The sequence below is a fragment of the Archocentrus centrarchus genome, chromosome 4 (assembly GCF_007364275.1).
Source record: "Archocentrus centrarchus isolate MPI-CPG fArcCen1 chromosome 4, fArcCen1, whole genome shotgun sequence".
NCBI classification, from domain to species: domain Eukaryota; kingdom Metazoa; phylum Chordata; class Actinopteri; order Cichliformes; family Cichlidae; genus Archocentrus; species Archocentrus centrarchus.
The window spans coordinates 8,868,131-8,873,470 of NC_044349.1; the positions used below are offsets into that span (position 1 = coordinate 8,868,131).

Here is a 5,340-nt window from a genome sequence, read left to right on the forward strand (position 1 = left end):
ATCCAGGGTTTCTATGGAAACACTGTTTTATCAATCACTTTTTTTTTTCTTGCTGTCTTGTGCACAGTGCCCATTGCTGTCTGTATTGTAAGCCTTAAGATCTGTTAGGTATTACGTGTGGGATGAGACCAAGTTTTAGTCTGCTCCCACTGAGATGATTAATTGATTGGCTGGCTGACCAGCAGGCTGAGCGACTCACTAACAGCGGAGAGACAGAGAAGACGGGGGAATACATGGCATTCCAGGACAGGCAGGAGTTGGTAGAAAATAGTTTGTGCAGTGGTACTGCATACAGTGTAGCATTCCAAGGTAGCACTAGGACTTAAATGACTGACTGTGACAATTTGCAAGACTGAAGGTTGACCAGACAAGTGACGTGTTGTGCGGATCACATCACTTTGCAGGAATCAGTGTTATAGACTGCAGCCTGCAGATGATCCACAAACTCCAGTGTTAATCTCTAACATGCAGAACTGCTTATTTCCATGTTTGTTATTTACTCTCTAAAAAGCCACATCTCTTCAACGTCCTTTCACTCTGCCTGGCTCTCTGAATCTGAGAGTACACTCAGTCTCTCTACTGCATTATGCCTTATATGGCATTTTGTGAATGGGTGTTGCTAGGTAACTGCAGTGCAGTAAAGCATGGCAACTTGATTCTTGTATTTAGGATGATTAAGGATTAAAACAAGAGTTTTAAGTACTGGAACTACAGAGGTACCTAGAAGAATTACAAGTATGGGAGTCATGCAGGTTTTACTTTTTTTTTTAACTGCAAGGAATTTTCAGTACCGAATTCAAAATTTTGTTTGTTGTCTTGTCATTTATTTATGTAGGTAGCATTCAAGCTGACATTCATCTCACCTGCCTCTTCACCGCAAAGGTCATAGAAAGCGGGCAGCGATTAGCCAGACTAGTGCTGTGGAAACAAACTTGTTCAGGTTTGAAAGCACCTGCAGTCCAGTATCAGAGGTATAATTCTCACACCGCTTGGTGAGATGCTGTGAAGCCTCTGGAAGCAGCCTTGATGCCTCACAGCACCGCACGACGAAAAATGGTGCGCTGCTCGCAACTAATGTGGAACAGCTGAGCGCACACACTGATGGATGGGAGCATCCGAGTCTGCAGTCTCCACCTCCTCATGCAGGATGGTGACAGAGGATGGCAGCTCTAGTCTTTCCAACACTGAGATTTAGAGCAGGAGAGAGGTGGGTGCAGTAACTTGGTTCCAGATCTGTACTCCTCTTCACTGCTCCTCTCATGTTGGTTGTAATGGTCTTTTCAGGATTTTTTTAAAACATTTTTTTAAAACAAGGAAGTTCTGCTATTCATGTCTCTGCAGGTTGGAGCTCTGTAGACAGATTTTTTTTTTTTTTTAATGCAGAATTGAAGGCAGTGCTGTTAAATGACAGCAAATAAAACTGCAGGATGACTGCTTTAAATATAAATGAGGGATAAACAGTTTTTTTAAATTCACTCTTTCTTTGGCCTGTCCATCTCCTCCAACCAAATCCCTAGATGGTTTTAGTCTACACAATCTGCAACATCCATGCCTCAAAAATGAAGCCAGAGTACCACTTTCAGAAAATTACAGCTCCTCGAATGGTCAATTGAGGCTTGAAGCAAAAGCAGAGACATTGTAAGAGAAAGACGTGGTACTCAAAGAATCCTGAACTGAAATCCATGAGAGAATTCTGCCACAGCAAAGATAGTGGAAGAAGTATAACTTCCAGGGGCAAAAGAAAACTTTCTAAAACTTTTTCTTGGGGCCAAGTCAGCAAATCTTTTAAGCAATTCTGATGAGATTGACAAGTCATTCTATACATACAGTATACTGCTGCTGACAGAGGCAGGCCTCTCTGCTAGGCTTCACCTCAGCTTATGTGAGTCACTGGACTGGTGCTCTAAACTGTTTTTGTAGTGCTGGTGCCTTTTGGAGCATTTTCAGTGCAATTGTCTGACAAATGATATGGCTTGCTGTGAGGTCATGGACTAACATCCTGTCCAAGATGTCTGTGCTCCATTTTTAATGAGTGAAATTCAAGAATTTTAGTTGTGTGTCTCTTGAATGAACTCATGCACGCCATTGTTAGAGCTTGCTAACCGAGCTTGCAAGTGTTAGTTGATGATTAAGCATCCCACCCTCTTGACCAAATGTGCTGAACTCATGGTTACAAAGTAATATTCCAATAAACTGTATAGCAAAGATGGACATAGCTACAGTGACATCACTCATTTGTTGGTGAAGTCCCTGTCCTGTTGTCCAAGAGATGCTACACATTTATTGTCTGTCACATGGTAAAGTACACCTGACACTAATGGCCATATTGGTGTTTTGATACCAGATGTGATGAGCAAGCCTGATTTATACTCCTTTCTGACTCTTAACCATAATTTACAATATATACATTGTGCAGTAATATTTACATATGCATTATTCAGTAACATTTGAAACTAGCAACTTAGCCCAAAAACTCATCAGAAAGAGTTTGTGAGAGCCATTTTTCTAACCCTACTTGTGTCTCCAACCTGAGGAGTTGTAGTACTAACCTGTGGGTTAGTGGACAGAATGCAGGTTTCATGGCATTTCTACACTCGCGTCACCTTTTTGTTAACATCTGTGGCTTGATAACGACCTCACATGTACATATGCTGAAATATGAGCATATGTACACAAATATGACATTCATATTGACATGAACAGATACTCATGATTTCCCTCTTGCCTCTCCGTGGCATGTTTACTACAATCCAGCATGTAATCACTTACTAGTGTAATTGCCATTTGCTGCTCTGAGAAACAGATGCATGTCACACCTGGTTGGCCATCAGATTCTGCCAGCTGTCCTCAGAATGGACAGGGTCCTGATGGATTACGGGCAATGACAGACACAGTCACAGTCAAAGACCAGGCACTCATCCTGTCATTCTTCTATCACTCTGTATTCTGCTTCTGTTTCTCATGTCACATCCATCACTTCTCTGTTTATTTGCCTTGTTTGCTCATTATCTCTCTTATGATTTTTGCACATTTTCCCTTGTTTTGTTTTGTTTTTTTCACATTGTCAGCACCAGAGTAAACAGAGATAGACACAACAGAGAGAAAGAGGCACACAGATGTAAGCCTCCAAGCCCGAAGTGAATGTGTCTGTGTGCATTAACAATGTTATTTAGGTCTGCGTCTGAGGATTTAATTGCCCTTTCATCAAAAATATCTCTCGCACAAACCAGATTCAGTTAAGAGTGGTTTGCTTTATAAAATATGACCAAGATGGAGAGAAGAGAAGAGAAGAGAAGAGAAGAGAAGAGAAGAGAAGAGAAGAGAAGAGAAGAGAAGAGAAGAGAAGAGAAGAGAAGAGAAGAGAAGAGAAGAGAAGAGAAGAGAAGAGAGAAGCTAGTTGATTTTTATGTTATCTTTTCCATATTCTGGGATACTTCACCTCTATTGTGTCTTGTCATTCTGCTGGTTCCTCTGCTTATATTCATCTGCCTTCTGTATGTTTAATGTGTACATAAAAAAAAAAATCACAGTGCTGGATGGATAGTTAGATGGATGGATGAATTTCTGGATTTGTTTCTCCTCCTCGCACTTTATCTCACACTTTCTGCCTCTCACTCTCTCCATGCCTCCTCTCCTTCTCACTTGCGTCAGCATTCTGCTTGCTGATGAATATATGAATGAGATTAAAACAGTGAGACACACACACACATGCACACACACAAACACGCACACTCAAATACATACTCTCTCCCTCGCCAGCACATAGTCTCCACCGCACAGGGGCATTTAAACATTTTACCATTTGGATTTTTGCTGGTTTGAGTCTCTTAAAGCCTCCATCACTGTAGTTATTTTAGTTTACAACGACCTTAAATTGACAGCGTTTATTTTAAGAAACATGCCGAGTGAAAGCCATCTAATGATGAGGCAGCCTTCCACTCAGGAGACACAAGTGTGGGACTTTGATTTGTCGCTTTAAATCAGCTCAGAACAACTACAGCACCAAGTAAATGTTGCCGCTAACAAGCACTTTTTACCTCAAGCAAGAATCTGTTTGCAATAAAGGTGGGGGGTCTTGCTGCATGGAAGGCACACAGTGGAGATATGTGTGTATCATAAACTGTGTTTGTCAGACCCAAGAGGTATAACTGGCTCTTAACTCCAGGACTCAGAGGGACAGATGAAGGATTAGAAACAAAGCTGGAGGGATGGATAGAAGTAACAGATGAAAGCTTCAGGAGAAGCTCCAAGAAAAAACAGCAGAGAAGTGCTGCGAGGCAGAGATGGATGAAGTGCAGACCTTAAAGTTGGCCCGCCCTCCCTCCTTTTGTATCTCTCTCATTTCTTTTCTTTCTCAGTCTTTCTCTTTCTCTCACTTCACCATAGGCTCACTGTTTCTATGGCGACCATTCCTGCCATCGCAGAGGAAGGAAAGGATACCTGAGGATGGGAAGCGAAGACAGCTGAGGAGCAAACAAACAGATGAAGATGGATGGATGAATACATTGATTCCTCGACTTTGGACTGTGATAGTGTGCACAGTAATGCAACTGTTGCCTAATATGTCAATCAGATCTTAACAGGATAGCTGGATATTTTAGGAAATGAACACATTTGCTTTCTTTCAAGAGTTAAATAACAAGACAGTCTCCATATCAGTTCAATAAATATAAGTGACAGTAGGAAGCTAACTTGACTTAGCATAAAACTTGGAGACAAATTGAAACAGCTTTGAAGTTCAATTATTAAAACACTGCATGTCCATCCCTGAAGTGTCAAATGTTATCATTTCATGAGGTAGCCAGCCAAATTTCTTAGCCAGAAGTGATGACAAGGCTTTTATCTTTTGACAGTAAGCCTCCTTCTGAATATACTGAACCATAAATCTAAATAATTTAACAACTCCCACTTACCCGTACCCTTTTTATGCAACCATGCAACGAACAATGTAAGGATTACACTGTGTCTACACACAAAGTCTTTCTGCCTCTCTCTTTTTTTTTAGATGTTCTCATGCATGTTTCACAGAACCAATATGTTCCTATTTAAATTAATACAGCTGTCTATAGAGGCCATGTAATGCTCACGTTTTGCTTGCATATTCTCATGCCTTAAGTAGATTTACTTCCATTTATTGCACATAACTGTGGTGATTAAATGTGTGTGACTAGAGGTTGAAACATTGCCCCTGTTCATCGTGCAAGAAATACTAGTTGGCTATTATTCTTATTTTATTAATGCACAACAACAGGTACTGATTCAAAGATGGTATACCACCGGCAACCAGGGCTACAGTCCTGACAGAGGGGGGCACCCCCCCCCCCCCCCCCCCGCCCCCAT

General features: G+C 41.3%; 1 long non-coding RNA gene across 1 annotated transcript; it reads left to right on the forward strand.

The window, feature by feature from the left end:
* The first annotated feature begins 629 nt into the window (after nt 1–629).
* Nucleotides 630–4,707, forward strand: LOC115778506 (uncharacterized). Its single transcript, XR_004019837.1, has 3 exons — nt 630–735; nt 836–1,207; nt 4,387–4,707. It is a non-coding gene; the product is annotated as an uncharacterized LOC115778506 (long non-coding RNA).
* Nucleotides 4,708–5,340: the final 633 nt, after the last annotated feature.